The sequence below is a fragment of the Papaver somniferum genome, chromosome 6 (genome assembly GCF_003573695.1).
Source record: "Papaver somniferum cultivar HN1 chromosome 6, ASM357369v1, whole genome shotgun sequence".
NCBI lineage: Eukaryota > Viridiplantae > Streptophyta > Magnoliopsida > Ranunculales > Papaveraceae > Papaver > Papaver somniferum.
The window spans coordinates 96,019,960-96,043,316 of record NC_039363.1 but is presented as its reverse complement, the minus strand read 5'-3'; the positions used below and the strand labels follow the sequence as shown (position 1 = coordinate 96,043,316).

Below are 23,357 nucleotides of genomic sequence, written 5' to 3'. Positions count from 1 at the left end.
AAAGTGGAACTTTGTTGAAACCATTTGTGATGCCCTTTTCTATCAAGATAGCTCAAGGTGAGCAACTCCCGATAGGTAGTCTATTCTTGGGTTCTTTGTACTCTAATTTGGATTCTCTGATTATAGACTCCAGTGTATCAAATGGCTTCATGAAGATCGAGTGTTATGCCAATACGATGTTTCTCCAATCTTTGTTGTGGGAACATTTTAAGAACTATGCTTCTATTCCACGTACTATCCTGCCAGAACTGAGTGTTGATGCCCGTCACGTCTTCTCTGAAAAGATAATGCCAGGATTATGCGTTGGTCTACAAAGCATCCTCGGTTCAAGACACGTCTCATTGATGTTTTAGACGATGAATCTGAGTTCAATTTTTGCCCATGGGTGTCAATTCCTTATTGTATTTCCCAGCCGACAACCTTCAATACTGGAGAAAGTAGAGTTTTATCATCTGGTGCGGGCCTGAGTGACGGCGAGAGATCTTTCATGCTGGGTTGCACTCCTGGTCACTTGATATCAACAATATATGGAGAGCTTTCAGTGGAGGAATATAACATTGACAGGGCAGCTCAGCAAATGGGTATGGATCAGTGTGTTCCGACTTTTCGAAGGAGAAATCCATTGATTGAGCAACTTAGGACCCATTTGGACCGCAGACATGTGGAAGGAAGAGCTTACTGGTTTCCTTGATCCGATAGGATTACTTATGTAACTCCAGGTTATGTAGACTTCTGGTATCAACATCTTGAACGTCTACATAATTTTGCAACGACTGGTCAACCTCCGGTGAAAAATGCTCCTTCTGCTGAGATGCTTTCCACTCGACCAAGATTGAAGTATCTTTCTGGTGATAAACGAAAGACATCCCCAGGATGTTCCCAGGTATGAACCCTTTTCATAATCTTCATAAAATTATGATAGTTATATTTTGATCATTGTATCAAAATTTTCCACAGGACGGTCGTAATGTAAGACCACGAAACCGTGTATACTTCTCAGAAACTGAAGCAATTATTCATGGCGGAGAGGGCAGGAGCAAGAATTATAAGTTGTTACCTAACACCATAAAATCCCAATTGCTTCTTTGGTGAGTCATCAATATTCTTTTGTTGTGACTTCTTCCGCCGTGTAATTAGGATCTTGAAACCAATATTTGTTATTCCGTTGTAGAACTTTGCGCCATCAAGTATTGACGGTCTTCGATTCTCTGCTGCTGGCCAGACGATTTCTGACTCAAGTGTTGAAAGAGAGGCCGAAGTAAGTATTTCTTCGCATAACAAATTACGATGTTTCGTAGATAAAATACTGATTGTTGAAAAATATCCAGGGGGATGCCCCCGTGGAAGTGGAGATCACTTGTGATGTTTGCTTGGAGGATAGCAACAAGGAAAACCCCCATAACTCGAAACCGAATGAAAGTAATGGTGTTGTTGACGTTGATACAAGAAATCTGGTTTATTGAACACTCCAGAGCCCACCCAAGTAAGTATTTCTCTTGTGTTTTATACAGGGAAGCATAAACTTGTTGATTTATGAATGTGTGAACGAGAATCCATGTGCATATACGTAAACTTTGCGGAAATACGTCACCAGAAAATTCAGAACTCAGTCCTTCGGCGAAAACGCCATAAAATCTTCATTTGAAGTCAGATTTTCAAAGTCTAAATGTGTATCTTCAATCCCGGAAAATTTCCAAGGTTTAGCAAAGAATCTTTTTAAGTTGTGAGCACGTTTACAGGTCGAAACCAGCGAAACAGTAAACTTCCAGGAGACTTTCAGAACTTTTTCAGACTGCATGTTGTCTAATGTTTTGACCACATCTCCTTGATCGTTCATCGGATTGTTATGAAATTTTGATATGTTGTAGAGGACATCTATACGAAGAGAATGGTATATAACCTATCATTATATTCCGTTTAGATTGCTCCCAGTTCGTCGTCTTGTACAGGGCAGAGTAAAATCTCTTCAGACGAGCTTGCCGTAAAACGTGTTTTTATGAATTTCACGCTATTTACTCGCGTCTTGAGTGCATAATGATGAACCTTGATGATGTTGGACTGCTTTTATTCTGTAGTTTATGATCCTATTTGGTTTCCATGTCTATATTTCTCTAACCTCATGTAATCTTCGTATTAGGTACCAAATACCGAAGTTGAGGATACTGAAATCATAATGATAACGCGAGCAGCCCTGTAGTTATTGATGAAGATACAACCATCCATGCACTTCAAGTCCATGATAGGGTTGTCACTAAATTTATGGAAACCTCGATTATTGCTACTCCAGTAGTAGAAGAAACCGTGCCACAAGTAGAGGAGGCTGAAGAAATTGTTGCCATGACCGTAGAAGTTGCTCCAGTAATTGAGAATCGCATATGGTGAATGAATATCCAAGTGCAGGAGTTTCTTTTGATCCTCCATTTGATGCATCACTCCCATATCATGAACTAGTTGGTGTATTCGGCGTTCATATGGGATATGCAGGCTTGTACGAGAAGATATGGAGGAAGTTTGGTCACATCATCGTTACTAGAGATCCTGGACGTGCTTATGATTTAAAAATGAAAGTAAGTGTCATCTTACGTGTTGTAAGTGATATATGCGTCAGGTCTAGAAATACTGTAACTCCAGATGTACTCTTTGATTGGGAGTTGAATTTGGAGAATTCTGAAAGACTTGGATTCAACATGAAGTGGCTTCGTAAGAAAATAAATGCTATTAAGGATTCATGTGAGAATAACATACCCTTTAACAATAATGCTGTGATGGAGAAGGAGTAAAAGATTGCTAAGCTGACCGAGATGTTGAACCTGGAGAAGGCGGCTTTGCAAATCTTGAAGGATGCAGAGGAGCAAAAGTCTTTCTTTGCTGACTTCCTTTGATTTATTTTCATAATATCTTGAACTTCTGAAGTTCAATTTTCTTGTGAAACATTCTTCCAAGATCAAAGAGAGTAACTTGCTCTGACACAAAGAAGTACTTTATGTAGAAAGTCTTAATCATTTCTCCCCATTGTTGATAGTTCTTGGTGCGATGTTGTTGTACCAGGTATATTCCCTGCCTTTCAAGAATTTTGAAAATTGTTTGAGGAGAACAACATGGTTATGTTAATGTTCACCCAAGGCTTCCAAGAACCGAGAAAATGTTCCTGAGCATTGCATGTTCCGCCATACAAAGTGAAGGTTGAAGAGGTATAACCTTTTGGAAGAGGAATTCTTTGTGTGGCAGTAGGGTACGGAGGTTGGTGACGATGGACATGTGATGTCTTGTCTTTTCCATGGTTCTCCAAGAGGCGTTCCAAATCTTCCCGAGTAATGAAATTTGATGATTCCTTCATTGACGGACCGTCTGTAGCTTTGGGGAATTCTCTGTCATCCAATGTATGAATTGGAACTACTTCTCTGAGGTTGTTTCCTTTTCTTTTCCTTTTCCTTGAGTGTTCTCTGACATCTTGTCAGTGGGAGTGTTGAGATAATTGAATAACTCCTTCTGTGTTGCAGCCATGTCAGTTTGATTCTTTGCAAGAGTCTTTTGCACCTTGATGAGATCAGCCATGGTAGGTGGTGGATTCCCCCTGACTTTTTCAGGGTTTCGTCCGAACAAGGGATGACCTTCCATGTTAGCGTGAGGAGGAATAACGTTACCACCGTTAGTGTTAGAGGTCGGAATGGTTTCCGGGATATCCTCATTGTTATTGTTGCTAGTGTTAGCGTCGTTTGTGTTGGAACTTGTAACTAACCCAGACCTAAGACCGGCCATCTTTGTGAGAATGTGAGATTGCAACCGAGAGATTAATCTCCCACTGTGGTCTCCAATCTGTAGATGGGGAAAAATGATTTGCTGGTTTTTACGTAATTGAGGAGATGACCGTGTGAAGACTCCTTGAACCGAGCAAATGCTCAACCTCACATAGATGCACTACAAGAAGGGAGTGCTTTAAGTTCGAGAGATCAATATGTAGGACTCCGTCCTAAACCAAGAAAATGGATGTTCCAGAATCAATTCGGTCACAAGAGAAGATGGGATGATCTGTATGAGGAAAGCTGAGAAACGTGTGAGATCAATGGTGATCGAGATTGTAGGTGTGTTGTGTATTCTGCGTAAGAAGGTTCTGAATGATTGAATTTACTCAGTTGAGAGTGATTGCTCAGACGATGAGTTCGTGTAGATGAAAGATTGTCTGTGTGAACTTGTCGAGAAATTCTTGTCCTTTTCAATCAGGATTCAGAGTCTTATATATTGCTGAATTGGAAAACACCATGATCCCATGAAGTGTGACAGTTATGGGAGTCAAAGAGTGGGGAAGTGGAAAATCGTGTTGAAACCAGTTGCTCATCGTGCGGAGACTTGGTTAACTTTCCACCTACTACTTCGCTAACTGATGGTTATTTTCATTGATGTTGTAGTAAGATGGTTCGTTCAAGACTTGTGAAAGCAGATTTTTTAGACTTAAATTTTATAAATGATAATAATAAACTCAAATAAAAAGGTGATGTGAATATTGTGGAGAGACTGGGGTTAGGGTTCCACCATTGGTCGACATTAGTGATTTAATAACAATAATTTCGCAACTCAATATTCAAATTGGTTCTAATAATATTGCCTGGACATGTAGATTTTTAAAAGAATAGATGTTAATCCAAGCATAGCATATCAAAACTCTAAAGCAAGCATATTCTATCAAGAGAAAATACACCTAACTAATCAAAATCATATAATCCATTTTTAGTTCAATGCAAAAATCATAATAGAATTGCTATAATTAATTTAAAATAAAGATATATCACTTTTACCGAAACAACATCTTCATCCATCGCCCCAAGGATTGGGTTTATCTCTTTATCATGGAAACACACTCAAAAAGATAATTCATTGCTCAAAAGGTTCTTACAAGGATGATAATATGGGAGAAAATAATTAAAAACCGGGTTTGTAGCAGTTATAAGTGTTACAAAACAGCTGTTACAGAGAACGATATATGTGAACTGTCACTGATGCTGTAGCATACGACCCTCACCCCTCTGTCGTTGTCACTGTTGATAAACGACTGTCTCTGTGCGTCTAAAGTTCTTCGTGTTTTTCAGTGCACCAGCAGAAAACAGTTTTCCTGCAACTTGATTTTTATCTTTGTTGAAGCTCTAAAGTGCTCCGCAAACTCTTCGTCCCTCTCTCTTCGACCCCAGAAACTCTTTTATACTCGACAGGCCCAAGGATTACTCCTCATAACTCAAAAATATCTCCCATAAATCGACAGTAAAGATAATTGTTCTCGGCATTAATAACTTTCCTTTCTTTCCTTTTCACGCGTTGATTTTCTGCCAGCACACTCCCGGCATGCTTCTTACTCATCTCTGATGCTGTCAAACACACTCGGCCATGCCCAAATCAGCCAAAAATAACACAAAATCTCGAGAATATCTCACTGGAGATTATTCCTCTCTGTTTTGTTAAACCCACGTAAAGTTTGTTGTTTTCTCGAAACCAAAGGATTTACCAGACCTGTTTCATCATCACAGGCACAAACAAAGCCTTTCCCTAAAAATCTCCATGTAAATCTCTGACCAAACTTTCCCAGAAAACCCGAGAAAACTAGCCTCTCATGTTTTGTTGGGAAACAATATCCAGCCAAAATTCAGCGATCAAATTGCCCGTAATAACTCTGTTATGCACTATCAAATCATCTCAAAAATTTTCAGCCATTGAGTCTCTGTAAAACACCTTCAAATCTCGAGTCAAAATATGCCCGTGTGTCTGCAAAGTTTTCCCGCCAAAAATGAAATTCCAAAGAGGAAGAAGAAGGTGGAGTGCCCCTATCTTGTTATGGAGTGCGAATAGCAGTTGGCTCCCTAGGGTGCCCCTTATAAGTTAGGTGCCCCTTATCCAAAACTGAGAGTCCGAATAACATGTGTCCTCTGGGTGCCTATACCAACTTTTCGAGTCGAATTTTCCAAAAATACCTACATAAACATAAAAATACCATAATAAGTACAAAATCAAGCACTAGCAATAAATACACTGAGGACAATTCAGACACAAAAATGTGTCTATCAAATACCCCCAAACTTATTATTTGCTAGTCCTCGAGAAAATCTAATATAAAATGACTACACTTAGCACGTGCAGCAATCCGTTAAACCGCTAGGTGGCCCTAGCGGCGGAGTGTTGTCTCCGGAGGGTTTACCAGAGGTGTACCCACAAAACCTTTACTCCAGATCCTATCTATCTTCACAGAACCTTGGAAGGCACTAAAGAATCTCCTTGGTTGGCATGCAATCATTTACTATAGGAGGAAGTACCCTGATGCGAAATTCCAATTGTTGTACACGAGTTTGCACTCAGCATACTAAAATTCATATATAAGTGACAGAGCTCTACTCAGATAGTTTCTAGACATCATAACCGGAGTCAACCAATAACATGGAAAGATTAAGAAGATGGATAAAGATAAAAATATATGGTTTAAAGTGAACGGTGTTTCCCATATTTGTATGAAGGCCTCTGCCAAGATGAACCTATCCTAATGGACTGAGATACCGATCTGACTAATATCAACACAACTAGAAAATACAAGGGAACCAGTGGTCGATAAACCTAACTCTAGATCTACACAACTATCATATACAAGGGCACCAGTGGCCGACTTTATTGAATTTATTCCGGTTGGTCTGATGGTCTGGTCTCAATTTTTTTTTAATTTTTTTTTGTGGTATCTCAATCACTCTATTTCACCCTAGCAGTGGTAACAACTTGAATAATGTGCCCCACCAAATCACTTAAAAAATAAAAACAGAAGGATTAGGATTCAACGAGGTATGGCGAAACTACCATTTTTTTTTTTTGATTCTAACACCTGAGCTCTGTGCTTTTGTGAATAGACTCTTTAGATGTTTCCATCTAATCAGATTGGTTCCTCAACTCCTACAACTAAGATGTTCCCATACACTTAGATTGCTTAGTGCCAACCTTAATAAGTATAAATTTCTAGGCTCTGGAGTTTATTTATTGCAGCTAAGAGCTAACAAAAAGTTTCTTCCCCACCCCCAAACTTAAATCTAACATTGTCCTCAATGTTCTAAAGATGAAATTAAAAGCATGAACAAGAAGAAACTGTTACCACTTGATGGATGGAAAAAGAAATAAGGAAGGATATTACCGTAAGCATGAGCGTGGGTGCCTCCCAGGAAATGCTAAATTTAAAGTCTTTAGCTAGACATCAAATACCTCAAAAAGGATTGTCACCTTCCAAAGTCATATATCAATAGTCGAAACAATTGTGGGTCCATAAGACCAAATAGAGCTGACACCAGTATGAGACAACTGCGCTGGTTCAGAAAAATGAAAAGAAGGAGCACGTACTCATCTAAGGTTTCTGTCAAGACAACTGGGTTTATCTGCGGCACGTAATTGAACTTCATATGTGTGTCTCGATAAATAGATTCATCCGAAAAACGGGTCTCTAATACCTGGGTTACCTCCTGGACAGTATCAGGAGGATCGGGTTGCGGAGTATGAAAAGACTCAAGTAATATCTCAGATGTACAAGGCTCGAGTCCCAAGTTAGGGACTCTAATTAGGGATACGAGACAATCACAAGAACCATCACTACCCACAAACTTAGGGTTCACAGACAAACCTCTAACTATTTCTTGACTTTCCGGATCTTCAGAGTCCTTAAAATACTCAAGAAATTCTTCTAGTTCTCTACCCCCAAGCTTAGGGTCATCATTATTCTCAGAAAAACCTGAAACTATTGCCTGAATTTCTGGGTCCATAGAATCTTTAAAATACTCAAGAGCTTATTCAAAAGATTGATCACATATCTGATCTAAGAGAATAGTTTCCTCAAAATCATCTAAAGAATCTACCAGTAAAGTGTCAAGCCAATTATCCTGAACTAAAGTACTAATCATATTCACTTCTTATAAATCATCGTTCTCAGAAGGTTTTCTAGTAACATTAAAGACATTTAGTTCAATGGTCATATTACCAAAGTATATGTTGATAATCCCAGTCCTACAGTTGATGACAGCGTTAGCTGTGGCTAAAAATGGGTAACCTAAAATCACTTGGATTTGAGCACTTGGGTCCTGAACAGGCTGGGTGTCTAGAACAACGAAATCCACTGGATAAATAAACTTATCAACCTCAATCATAACATCCTCTATGACACCACGAGGGACTTTGACAGACCTATCAGCTAATTGTAGTATCGTTTTAGTCGGTTTCAACTTACCAAGACCTAGATGGGTGTATACATGATACGTGAGTAAGTTAACACTAGATCATAAGTCAAGTAAAGCTTTATCGACCATGTGATTACCAATCACACAAGATATGGTGGGGCATCCAGGGTCCTTATACTTAGGGGGTGTTTGGTTCAGAAGAATGGAACTTACTTGACCAGCTAAAAAGGATTTCTTATAGACATTAAGCTTACGCTTTCGTGTACAAAGATATTTAAGGAACTTTGCATAAGAAGGCATCTTCCTAATTGCTTCTAATAACGAAATGTTGATGTTCACCTTCTTAAATGTTTCCATTATCTCGTTGAAAGTCGACTCCTTCTTTGTTGGGGCTAACAAATGTGGATATGGGGCTCTAGGCACAAAGGTAGACCTATCAGAAATTTCTTGGGAATCCTTAGAGACTGTTTCAGTTTACTTGTCTACGAGCTCCTCTTGGGAAGTAGAAGGTGGAACTACAGTATGTCCACTAGGCATGGCTACCTTATTGTCTACCGTTTTACCACTCCTAAGGGTTGTTATCGAGTTCACATGGTTTGATGATTTCTCACCAGCTAAAGATATTTGATGGACACCCCTAGGGTTGGGTTGTGGTTGACTAGGAAAATTTCCTTTTTCTCTCAATGTCTCATTTATCTGACTAACCTGGGTTTTCAACTCAGAAATAGCCTGAGAGTTAGATTGTACCATCTTTTTATTTTCATCTAATCCTTGTGCAACCGATTGCTGAAATTCTAAAGTGTTCCGAGTTAACAAGGCAAGAGACTCTTCTAAACTCATGATTTTCTTATATGAAGGGATCTAAAACTGTGCCAGAGATGAAGGTTTCTTAGTATAGCCAAAACCTGGGGGAACCTGAGAGTTACTAGACTGACCTTGATTCTGGCCCTTAGACCAAGAAAGGTTGGGCTGGTTTCTCCATCCATGGTTATAGGTTTCTGAATATGGGTCAAACTTCTGACGGTTATCGAATCTAGTGTTGTTATAAAGAGCATTGGCTTTCTCCCCAACAGTATGGCCTTCCCAAAAAGGCTCTATTCTACCACTATTACCACTAGAATGACCTAATTCTAAGGCTTCTAACCTTTTGGCTATGGCTGTTATTTTAGCATCTGACTCATAAGATCATTCTACCCTATTGACATTTCCTTTACTTAGAAGAATTGTTTTCTGTGGTCCCCTACTATTTTCCCATTGTTCGGTCTTATCGGCGATTTCATTCAAAAATGTCATCGCCTCATCAAAAGTTTTATTCTCAAAACCACTTGTGCATAAGGACTGAGCCATGGTTGTTGTTGAATAGTCTAAACCCTCGTAGAGGATCTGAACTAACCTAACCATCTCTAAACCATGATGAGGACATTGAGATATTAAGTCATTGAACCTTTCTAAATACCTATATAAAGATTCTCCCTCTTGTTGAGTAAAAGTACATATTTGTGTCCTAATAGACGATGTTTTGTGCCTTGGGAAAAACTTCTGTATAAAGGCAGATGTAAGTTGGTCATAGGTTTCAATTGACTCAGAAGCCAAACTATACAACCAAGATTTGGCTTTATCTTTTAAGGAAAAGGGGAATAACCTAAGTTTTAACGCATCATCACTAAGGTTTTTAATATTCAGATTACTACAAACTTCCTCAAATTCCCTAACATGAAAATAGGGGTTCTCATTCTATTTTCCTAAAAAGATTGGGAGCATCTGTAAAGTTCCAGGTTTGAGTTCATAATTTTCCTCGATTTCAGCTAACTTGATACAATACGGATGAGAGGTCCTAGTTGGGTTTAATAAAGCTTTCAAAGTTGCCATTTCTGGCACTACCAAAGGACTAGGAGTACTTTCTTCACTAATTGTCAAGTTTTCAAAGCTGAAATTTCCAAAGACAGGGCTCTCAAAAGAAGAGTCTTCGAGCTCCCCGCTTTCACAAGAAGAACTACTACGTTTATTACTAATCAAACGACCTAGAGTGTTTCTTTTCCAAGCCCGCTCTTTAATAACCTTGGGCATACACTATAAAAACAAAATAAAAAGAAAGAAATCCTAAAAGGAAAGGAATTTCTATACAAACACAAACAAGGCTGACTCCACCACAGCAAACCTATTGATTTCTAGCAAACAAAAAGCATGACGGATCCACTTAGATTGTTTCTAGACCAGCTTCTAATTCTTCGAAAAGGAATTCGTTACAATTTAATAAAACCCCTCTGGAATCAATCCGAGTTTAAGTAAGTTGAATCGAGACGAGGGAAGCTCAGTGGAGCTTTGATACCAAAGGCCTCACCGGCGTTACAAGACGGCGTATTCAACTCACAGAAACCATTATGAACTTTGAAGAACGCTTAAAAGAGTACCAATATTTTTCGAATGACTTTCCTATTAATCTCGTTACCCTATAGGTATCGTTTTAGTCAAATTTTAGGCTTAGGTTTGCGTTTGGTTTCGTTTTCCCAAGGCGGGAAAGAAGGGAACGGTGATGAAATCCGAACCCTTATCTTGTATGGCCAGTCCTTTCCCTTTACTGGGAAATTAAAGCAGCCATTTTCAGTTCCTCGAAATATATTCACACTAAGGAAGACAATAACTCGCTGACAGGGGATTCACGAATGTTTCGACAAACTTACCTCCCGTTCCAGACGGGGGATGAACGCTTGTAGTCGACTCGGGCCACGACTCTTATGTCATGTACGAACCCGAGGGGCCGAGGCGATATCGTAATCGCCGTCCTTCTCTGCAAACAATTGATATTTAAACTACCCTTCCGTAGGGTTTTAAAAAAAAAGTCCCAAAGTCCACAGTCCAAAGTCCAAAAATAAACTGCAAATGAAAAAAAATTATCTAAAAAAAAATTCTAAAAATAAAAAATTGTCTCTCTCTCTCTCTCTCTTTTTTTAATTAATTTTTATTCTTCTTTTCTTTCGTTCCTTCGCTTTGCTTTTACTCCAAATCTTTAAGTATTCACCAAAAACTTTGGCAAATTTTTCTTTCGCTCCAAACTCCAAAATCTGTAAGGAAATGACAAAAACCCAAAAATGTAAAGAAGAACAAATAAAAACCTAAAAAAAATCTAAAAAATCTAGTCTAAAGACAAGTCCGCGTCGGCGACGCCAAAAATTGATGGTTATTTTCAATTATGTTGTAGTAATATGGTTCGTTCAAGACTTGTGAAAGCGGATTTTTTAGACTTAAATTTTATAAATGATAATAATAAACTCAAATAAAAAGGTGATGTGAATATTGTGGAGAGACTGGGGCTAGGATTCCACCATTGGTCGATATTAGTGATTCAATAAAACAATAATTTCGCAACTCAATATTCAAATTGATTCTAATAATATTGCCTAGACATGTTGATTTTTAAAGGAATAGATGTTAATCCAAGCATAGAATATCAAAACTCTAAAGCAAGCATATTCTATCAAGAGAAAATACACCTAACTAATCAAAATCATATAATCCATTTTTAGTTCAATGCAAAAATCATAATAGAATTGCTATAATTAATTTAAAATAGAGATATATCACTTTTACCGAAACAACAACTTCGTCCATCGCCCCAAGGATTGGGTTTAGCTCTTCATCATGGAAACACACTCAAAAAGATAATTCATTGCTCAAAAGGTGCTTACAAGGATGATAATATGGGAGAAAATAATTAAAAACCGGGTTTGTAACAGTTATAAGTGTTACAAACCAGCTGTTACAGAGAACGATATATCTGAACTGTCACTGATGCTGTAGCATACAACCCTCACCCTTCTGTCATTGTCACTGTTGATAAACGACTGTCTCTGTGTGTCTAAAGTTCTTCGCGTTCTTCAGTGCACCAGTAGAAAACAGTTTTCATGCAACTTGATTTTCAGCTCTGTTAAAGCTCTAAACTTCTCCCCAAACTCTCCGTCCGTCTCTCTTCGACTCCAGAAACTCTTTTATACTCGACAGGCCCAAGGATTACTCCTCATAACTCAAAAATATCTCACATAACTCGACTGTAAAGATAATTGTTCTCGGCAATAATAACTTTCCTTTCTTTCCTTTTCACGCGTTGATTTTCTGCCAGCAATGCTTCTTACTCATCTCTGATTTTGTCAAACACACTCAGCCACGCCCAAATCAACCAAAAGTAGCACAAAATCTCGAGAATATCTCACGGGAAAATATTCCTCTATGTTTTGTTAAACCCACGTAAACTTTGTTGTTTTCTCGGAACCAAAGGATTTGCCGGAACTGTTTCATCATCACAGGCACAAACAAAACCTTTCCCATGAAAATCTCCACGTAAATCTCTGCCCAAACTTTCCCAGAAAACCCGAGAAAACTAGCCTCTCCTGTTTTGTTGGGAAACAATATCCAGCTAAAATTCAGCGATCAAATTGCCCGTAATAACTCTGTTATGCACTATCAAATCATCTCAAAAAGTTTCAGCCATTGAGTCTCTCTAAAACACCTTCAAATCTCGAGTCAAAATATGCCCGTGTGTCTGCAAAGTTTTCCCGCAAAAATGAATTTCAAAAGAGGAAAAAGAAAGTGGAGTGCCCCTATTCTGTTCTGGGGTGCGAATAGCAGTTGGCTCCCTGGGGTGCACCTTATCAGTTAGGTGCCCCTTATCCAAAACTGAGAGTCCGAATAACATGTGTCCTCCGGGTGCCTATACCAACTTTTCGAGCCGAATTTTCCAAAAATGGTTATTTTCCAAAAATACCTACATAAACATAAAAACACCATAATAAGTACAAAATCAAGCACTAGCAATAGAGACACTGAGGAAAATTCAGATTCAAAAATGTGTCTATCACTAACTCCTCCAACTGATTGCACGACTTGCTCACATTCTCATCGTGTGTATGAACACACGTGTCGTAGACCGCCAGACCAAAACCCTAGTTAATATCCCCTCATGTGACACGATTGATGTCTCGTGAATCTGGAGTCTGCAAGGCAGACGTGTATTTAGTTAGTCAGTTGCTGACTTTATGGGACGATGAGTCCTTTTATTGCTGAGTTGAACATAATTTGCAAATGTTCTGAGACTCATGAATTGAACATGTCTGTTGAGACGAAGATATAATTACGTTGATTGTTAAGGTGAGCAAATATTACTCGTTTGATAAACTGTTGAACATTAATAGTCAGCATTCATGGACTGAACAAGTATTGCCCATCTGAGAAAATATTGATAGTTGAACCAATATTCATGGTCTGAGCAAATATTGCTCGTATGAGCAAATGATACTCGCATGAGTTATTGAATATTGACAGTTGAGCCAATATTCATGATTTGAAAAAATATTGCTCGTATGAGAAAATGTTGCTCGTTTAATGAATTGTTGACATCGTCGAATATTGATAGTTGAACCAATATTAGCAAATATTGCTCGTTTGAGCAAACGTCAATTTAAGATGCTGACATCTGAGTTGAGCATAATTATTAAAGTGTTGATCACGGGATCAACGTAAAATTATTAGTGTTTGAATCTTCTCAAAATTATGTTTTGCAGAGCTCTGGATTCGAAACCCTAATTTTGATCTATTGCCCAATTGATGATAAATTGATGATTTATTGAGAATCATTCTTCAAAATAAAGTAGGGACCGGCTGCAGGGGATGATGAACCGACCATATAGCGCCCAGATGCTCCAGTGAGAAAAATGCCAAAGTCTCTTGAAGACCAGTTGGTGAAAGGATGATTAAATGTTGGTTTAATCATTTTTCGAATAGTGCTCCTGCGAGCGTCAGGTGGTAGAACCTGATTATGGAGAGATGGGGGACAGACCAGGGGATCATAAGACCGGCCCTTGGTGGTCATGGGACCAGCTGGTGGTTGTTTTAAAAAACTCCCAGCTATTTGGAATGGTTTGGACTCAGTATGAGAAATTGAGAAAATTAGGTCAAGATTATTAAACACGTGGAACCGGATATTTCCAAGCCCCAGGGCCAGCCTTGGTCGGTCAAGGAGACATGCCCATATCACCGTAATGTATATGTCTCAGTCCTGAGAGTTTCGATATTTTCCAGTGCGCGTTTGAGCAACATTTTGAGAAAATATGAAGAAATCGGGGATTTTGCTGAAACCGTGAAACTTGATGAGATGAAGGAATAAAATTATAAAATAATGAAGGAATAATGAGGTATGGGACCGGCTAGACCAAGACATGGCCGTCCGTCCAAGGAGCGGTCCCAAGGCACTTTTTTCCTAATTTATAATATTTTCATGATTTTAGGGAAATATCATAAAATCAAGAAATTTGTTGAAACCAAGGAATTTTTTGAAATCAAGGAGTTTCAATGAGATTAGGGAAACATAAAAAATAATAATGATAAAATAAAGGGGTGTGTGGGACTAGATAGGCGTGACCGGCCGGCTATGGCCCGGTCCCACGGGTTTTCCTAATTTTATATTATTTTTCATGAACTTGAGTGAAATTTCATGAATCCAAGGAGTTTGCTGAAACTAGAGAATTTCCTTGAAGTGAAGGAGTTTCCATGGGATGAGGAAACAAATAATATTAAAATAATAAGACATGGGTGTGTGGGATCGGCACGCTAAGGCATGGCCGGCCAAGAGCCCGGGTCCCGTGCGTTTTCTCCCTAATTTATAATATTTCATGAATTGAGGGAAATATCATGAAATCAGGGAATTTTCATGTGATGAGGGAAATAATAAAATAATAAGGAGTCATGAGGTATGGGACCGGCCACGGCTAGGGCATGGCCGGCCGGCTAGTGGACCTTGTCCCTCGACACCTTTCCTAAATTTTATTATTTATTTAATACGAGGAAACACCATGAGACTGAGGAGTTTCCTTGAGACGAAGGAGATTCGCTCAAATGAAGGGATTTTCATGAGATCAAGGAAAATAATAAAAATATGATAAAATATGAAATTGGGCGTGGGACTGGCCACGACAGACCGGCCGGCCGGTGGGCCCAGTCTCCCAGTGCCTCAATTAATATTTTATTATTTATTATTTTCTTCCTATTTTGCATAGGTTCATCATTCCTTCGTGTTTTGGAATGCTCGTTTGTGCATTCAGGTGCTCGTTTGTGCATTATTGCTGAGTACACTTGCACCATTTTGGTCGGGGCTTACTCGAGAGCTGCTCAGATGCCCGCATGTTGAATATTTATCAATAACCCGTGGAATTCTGCTGGGAAGAACCACAAATTTAAGTGACGAAATATTACTAAGAATCGTAGAATATTGTTGAATATTCAGTTAACGATTATAGATAATTAACTGATGGCTCTATACTAGCAGGCATGCTGTCTAGGAGCGTTAATTATCTAAGAATTGAGAAACATGAGCTTGCTGAAACGTCATATTTCCTTTACATAGTCAGGGAAAACCTTGTTGTATCCTGAAGACGTTTTCGCTCTATACTAGCAGGAATGCTGTCTAGAAGCCGTCCAATCTTTCGATTCTATATAGAAATAATTACTGATATTGCTCAGTATTTATGAGATGTGTCGTTGCCTCAGCTGAGAGACTACACATCTACATATACTCTGAGAGACATCATGCTCAGTCAGAGATTTCATGGCATGAGCTTTCATGCTTCAACGAGAGACATGAGCCTCAATACTCATCTGATTGCCGGATCAGGAGCATGTATAATTATGGTTTTACGATTTTAACCCTTGTCGAAAATCCACCATCTACACCTTGATCTAGCATCATATGAGAAATTTTCCTCTTGTTATCTCGAACTAGCGAAGTATCTTGAGATTGACTCGGGTTTCCTATGCAACTTTTAGCAATTCTGTTTTTGAGATATTTTTTGCATCTTGTCTTATTTTCCCTTTACCATTAGGTGATTTAATAACATCGGAAGACATGTCCATTCTTATAATGGGTAAATCACTAATGGAGGAGGAAGAAACAAGATTGACAACTAATGCAATATTAGCTGTTTCCTCTTCTTAAAAATCATATGAATCAAAGCTCTCATCTAGAGTTACAGCCAGAGCCTTGCTTCCATTGTATTTCTTAAGATTGGGACATTCTTTAGTAATATGACCAAACCCTTTACACTTGAAGCACTGCGGCTGATAATCATCATCTTCTTCATGATCCTTTTTGACGGGAACTCGATCATGTGGACGATAAGATTGATGAGCATCTTTAATGAATCTATTATTTCTTTTCTTTAAGAGATCTCAAAACTGTCTAGTAATTAATGATAATAATTGTTCAATTTCATCATTAGAGTTTTCAGCAATCTTTTCATCTGAATCATCCATCTGTCTATTCCTCTCCATTGGAGCTTTCGTAATTTTTGCAGCTTTAAAAGCCATTCCTTTACCTTGAATAGACTGTGATTCATGATCAAAGATATTTAACTTTACAACGAGTGTGCTTCTATGATTGCATGCTTCTTAGAATCGTATCTAGATGGCAACGATCTGAGAATTTTACATATTATATCTTTTTCAGAGATAGTCTTTCCAAGAGAGAAAGAAGCATTAATTATCTCAAAGAGTTTAATATGAAACTCTTCAAAAGTATATCGTTGTCATCGATTCGAAGGTTTTCCCAATTGGACGTAAAATTTGAAGTCTAGCTTCTTTATCTGAAGTGTTTCCTTCGAATACGATCTGAAGATTATCCCAAGTTTCTTTTGAAGTTTGACATGTTGATATATGATGTTGTAGATCACGGTTTAGAGCATGTATTATAGCATTCAAATCCGAATTCTGCTTTAGAAGAGCCTTTTCTTCATTTGAAAATCTATTAAGCGTTTAAACTCAGTTTCTGAATTTTCTATCTTTGGACGAATATAACCATCGACGACTAATAGCCATGTATTAAAGTCTCGTGATTGAAGAAAAGATCTCATAGAAGATTTCCACCATAGATAGTTTGTTCCGTCAAATCTCGGCGGTACGTTAATTGAAGTCGATTCATGAGAACTTGAGTTCATTCTTATAGGTTGGATCACACCAAACATAGATTGTTAGATCTTTTCATGTTTGCTTGCTTTGATACCAATTAAAAAGACGAGGGTACCCACATATACCTCAATCTAAAAAATTTCCACCTATAAATCCTTTCTCCGAAAGTGAATGTCTATGGACTGAGTCGAGACAATAAAACTAATTGGTTCACACTTCGTGTGATCGTCTATGGATACGAGATCGATACAATACAACAACGAAGTATGTTTACTTGATAAGAGGTTCGGACTTAACCAAACAAAATAGAATTACTATCAAGTAAATAAGAATTAACGTTTGTGTATTTTACTTCTAATTATAATAAAAACAATAATAATTGCGGAAATAAAAAAGTAAAAGACACAGCAAGATTTTGTTAACAAGGAAACCGCAAATGCAGAAAAACCCCGGGACATAATTGAATACTCTCAGGATTAAGCCGCTATACAAAATCAAACCAACTTCGTATAGTTGAGACCAATCAACTAAACCTATAGTTCACCTAGTTCCGTCTGTATTCCCACGCCTCCAACTTATGAATAAGTCACGTACTTGGAACAATTCATTTGGTTCGTATTCCAAACAGTAAAGGAACAACAAATCTGTTTGGTATCAACTCTTTTCAACCAAGTGATGTGAGTTCGATAAAAGGATCTTATGTTTATCTCAATAAACTCCTTTGTCAGGTCCTTAGATCTATCTACTAAAGACTACCAAAGTAATCGCCTAGATTTTGCAATCAATACCTTGAATCACAAAGAATCATATTGATGCCATCTACTCAACTAATAAATCCAATCTACAACAAGGATAAACCGATTATAGTTGGATCCTCTTTAACGGAAACAATTATTGTGCACACCAAAGATTATGAACCCAAATCAGAAATCTTCAAAGTCTTCTTTCTCTTCAAATCTTCTTAGATCTTCAATAAACATCTGCACACAATCAACTTGAATCTATTGTGATCAATCATGCACAGAACGGAGTCTGTTAAAATGGATTATCACAAGACGTCTTTAGATCTACAAACAGTCTAAAGATCCCCGTCGAAACTTCGATCTAGTTTGAGTGAATATTATATCAGAAGAGAAGATTCTCAAGTATAAACAAACTAGGTGCAATCAGAGTTCAACAACCGTCAGTCAATCAAATCAATCAAAACTAATAATAAACTGCAATTATCTAGGTTTCTCATCATCAGACTCGTCAGCATCCCTGTTTTTATGAGGGACGCGATTGTGAGGTTTATCTGATGACCTAGGTTTGTCTCTTGAAAACCGTTTACTTATCTTCAATAGAAGATCCCTAAATTGTCTTGTGATCAAGGAGACTGATTTGTCAAGATATTCATCCGAAAAATCACCCTCAGGCTGATCATCCTTAGAGACACATACACTTTTACTTTTATCAAGTAACTTAGTGTTTTTTACTACTTTAAAGGTAACATCCTTTCCGATTTTGGATATATTCTCATGATCAAAGATCTTTAGATTTCCAACTAATGTATTTTTGGAAAGATTATCAAGGTTATTTCCCTCAACGATGGCATGCTTCTTAGACTCGTATCTAGATGGCAGCGATCTGAGAATTTTCATCACAATGTCCTTTTTAGGAATAGTCTTACCCAATGCAAAAGATGCATTAACAATTTCAGACACTCTGTGATTAAACTCATCAAATGTATCTTCATCTTCCATGCGAAGGTTCTCCCAATCGAAATTAAGGTTTTTAAGCCTAGCTTCCTTTTCACTGGAGTTACCTTCAAATACGGTTTCTAAGATATCCCAAGTATCTTTAGACCTAGTGAAATTTGACACATGGTGCTGAAGATTTGGGGTAATGGCATGTATGATGGCATTCAGACCGTTGGAATTTTTCTTTGCAGCAAGTATCTCGGCAGGATTATATTCACCAATATTCTTGGGAACGTTTACATCTCCAACTGCCACAACGGGAGCATCATAGACATTAACAACATATACCCATGATTGAAAATCACGCGCTTGAAGAAAATATCGCATTGCAATTTTCAACCATAAGTAATCAGAGCCTTCGAAGACTGGTGGTACGTTAATAGAGATATCACCTCTTTCCATAGAGTCATATCGCTACAAACACAGACTTGTAAGGTCTTGAACGTGTTTGCGTGCTCTGATACCAATTGAAAAAGCGGGGGTCTAACAACACCACCCAATATTTCTCTTAGCAATCTGTCTGGACAAACTCGAATATACTTCTAAGAGAATCAACAAGACTCAATCAATTAATACGTTCACGACCCCCTTAGTTGTTTGGTTATTTATTTATTGCTCCGTAAGTTTTCTTATGTCGAGCAAAATGACAATTAAATTGATTATTTTTGTAATTAGTTTGGTTGTGTATTCCAATTAGATTAATTACGGGTTCTCTTGTAATTAATGTAGTTGAGTATTTTCGTGTCTCTATAAGTTCTCTTATGTTGAGCACAATCAATTGAATTGATCACTTTTTGTGTTTAATTTGATTGTATATTCCGATTAAATTAATCATGGGTTTACTTGTGATTAATATGATTGAGTTTCTGGATATAGAAAATCATTCTTATGGTTTTTGGTGTCTAATAAAAATCCTTCCTTTCTTTCGATTATTAAGGTCGCTCTTGTTGTTCTTTCGGGAATGACATCAAATGAGGGAGAGTTCTTTTGAACTTGTGCTTAATGGTCATATCTTGAGGGGTGTGCGGCTGTGGAATTTTAGAGGGGTTATCTTGTATCTTTAAACTCCTTGATGAATGCATTTAGCTTCGGCTTTATGACTGCATCTAAATTAGTTGGTATGTATTTTTTTTCCTTTTGTCATGAAATGTCTCTTTCAGAAATTTTATTATGATCCCGTTCTTGTACCTTTACCAATTTTATTGACAAAAATGGGGAGAATTTATATTTAGTTCACACTACAAATACATATGGTTTTCGGATCATTGTGTAAAGGGGAGTGTTTTCCATGTGATATGGGGTATTGACTAAGGGGGAGTGATACATGTCACCATAGTATTATTGTTGAAGTTGTGATACAATTGAACTTTGACATTGTGCAATAATACTATGACACTATATAACAATGACCGAGAACTATGTTTTCTCATTGTCATAGCTACGGATGTTCAACAACGGTGATGCTAAACATACAACCTTTGGGATCATTGGAGTACTTGGAAGTGACGAAGATTTCGAGGAATGTTGAAGATTAGGCATGTGGAATAGGAGTTACTAAAGTTTCTTTATCTTTTTTGTATTCCATATGTATTGATAGTTTTGTCACTAAAATTGACAAAGGGGGAGATTGTTAGAGCATTGCTCGGTCGAACTCGCATGCGTTGCTATCTCAAGCATGTTTTTCAATGTTAGTGATCAAAATTATAAGTCTTGATTTCTAGTCTATTATAGCTAAGTCTCGGACTAGGATAGAAAGTGTAGTTGAGCTCAAGAACTTCATGAAGATTCATCATACAAGTAGAAGAACTAATCAAGGAACCGGTGGAACTTCTCGACAAAAAGGTATGTGAATACTTGAACTTATCTATCACTCAAAAGTCTATCTACTCTATATCCTACTATTTGAGACAAGAAGTCGTATGCTATATATATAGACTTTGATTATACAAATTTGGTATTTGGAGCGAGTATACCTCGCCTATCTATATTTCGAAATACGAGTTGGTAAGATTTTCTATTCGATCAAGTTTATCTTTACCTAGTTATGAAAGTCATGATATGTTTCAATCATCTTGAAAATTGCTTTGACGAGAAATGGTGTAACAACTATATAATGTCCTCTAAGAATGTTTCAATGATTGAAATTAGAGTTTAGATTACATAACCAAAGGTGTACATAAGCATTATTGTGGAAACACATTTATGTATAAGTCCTATTCCTTGAACCAAAATTTGCGAACTTTGTTGATCAAGAGAACCGGAAGAATGTCGTGAGCCAAGTCCGCGAACTTCCGAAGTTCTCAAACCCGAGAATTTCTGATGGAGTTGAAAAACTACTTGCGTGAAGCTAAGTCCACGAACTCAGTACACGAACCCAGTCCATGAACCGGCGAAGTTCTCATACCCGAGAATTTCTACTGGAGTTTGTAAACTCTTCCCGGTAACTTAAGTCCGCGAACCTAGTCTGCGAACTTGAGAAGGTTATATATCTGAAGATGATTTCTGAACTTAAACTTAAAAAGACTAAGGAATGCAGTTTGCAAACCGTGTCTATAAAAGTTCATGAACCGATTCAAGTGAATCAAATCATCTTTGCTTCAATTGTGTCTTGTGTAGTACATAAGATTTCCTTGCAATTGAACAACTCTCTAACTAGTTCATCTTGAAGTCATTTGAACTAGTTATGTTGAAGAAGAACATGGTTGATATGAAATTCTCATATGGATAACCTTTGGGTTAACTATTGTTGAACCAACAAAGTGCATACGTTTGGGTACGGTTAACAAACCTAGAAACGTGCATTGTCAAGTGTGTGTAACAAGCTAAGCTTTCGATCTAACGGTTGAGAAATATTAGCTTGAATCTAAATCAGGTTTTCATCCAACGGTGGTTATTGATTGCTTTGTTACCAAGGTAACTTAATTGCAAACCATGATTTGAAATACTCTATAAAAGAGACATCTGGGACAAAAATAGTTCACGGGCGTAAACACCAATCCCATAACAAATTGCAATATAATAAATCATAAAGATTAACACTGCAAAAACATCTTCCTCCAAATATTTTTAGAATTTTAAACCGATAAACCTAAAAAAGAACAAGAAGATGAAAAATAATAGCTATGTGTAGTATTATTGCTATTCAAAGCACTAGCTATTCTTCCAATTAAACCAAAAAGAAGACGTAATAGGCAACAATGCCTTTGAGAAATTCCTTATCATTCCCGAACTCCTTGTCGTCAACAGCCATTGGAATATAAGGTTCGTGGAGGAAGGATTCACTACCAACAAACCGTCTTGGCTGATGATGTTGAACCAGGGCCTTCTGAATTTCCAAAGATCTTAAAAATCAAGACTTTATTTCACTAATCTCCTTTATTACTTCTTTCAACTCATCAAGAACATCGGAAAACTTCTGAGAGTTAGAAGGGACAGCCCTTGGCTTTCTTGTGTTCCTCCTCTTTCTTTTCAAGGAAGGAGTTACTGGAGATTTCTCATTTTCCTTGATTGATGGATTAACAATCATATTGACATATTTTCCATCCAAATACATGATGCTTAGAGAACAGTTATAAACAACTGGTTTTTGTGAGTGGAATTCACAATCTTATCAAGCAGTCTTAAGATATAAAGGATATCAGAGAGGAAAAAGGAATGTAGGGTTCGCAACCTTTAAACAGGTTCTGGACGTCCAACTCTAAACCCTATAAAGAGTAGAATTATCGATAATAACCATTTATTTTATTTGATAGACAGGAAAGACAAACCTAAGAAAAAAAACTTTTCCTAAAGCCTGAGCGGTACACAATCTTATCTCTTTTGATCAGGCACATGAGACAAAATTTGCCAAACAACACAATTAATTTGTGTTGTGGTGAACAAAAATTTGTCCACCATTTTCCTCTTGAGAGGAGTCCTCTGACTTCTGTCTATCAAAGCGATTTGACCATACCTTCTTCTCTAATGGTATTATGTTGTCTTTGGAAACCAACTTCTTAGACGAAGATAAAATCCTACATACCTCAGCAGTCTTCTGAGCAAGTTTAAGCTTCCTTGCCAATCGATTTGCTCTTCGTTGAAGTTTGTTGGCGTGCCTCACTTGATGTTTATACTTGTAACATCTTGATAGTTCATGACCCTTATGAGAAAAAAACGAGCACGTCAAAATTGGATAGTATTCAGGCATCTGTGGTGTGAAAGCAGCCAGACACATAGTAGATCCTGAAACATTACAAACAGAGTTTCCAAAGGATGGGTCAATTGATTCTTCCAGCTTGATTGAATTCTCTTCTTCACCGAAACCATCAAGGTTGATATATGTATTGATACAATTATCAAAATCAATGTTTTCACATAGAAGATCAACACTTGATTTCCTATCTTCATCAGAATCATAGATCTCAGACATCTCATCAAGTGTTACAGCAAGACCTTTGTCCCCAGTGTATTTTCTACGATTTAGGCACTCGTTTTCAAAATGACCAAA

At 37.6% G+C, this 23,357-nt stretch overlaps 1 pseudogene; it reads left to right on the top strand.

Annotated features, from left to right (window-relative positions):
• Positions 1–9,588: 9,588 nt before the first annotated feature.
• On the top strand, positions 9,589–9,688 carry LOC113292198 (annotated as a pseudogene).
• Positions 9,689–23,357: the final 13,669 nt, after the last annotated feature.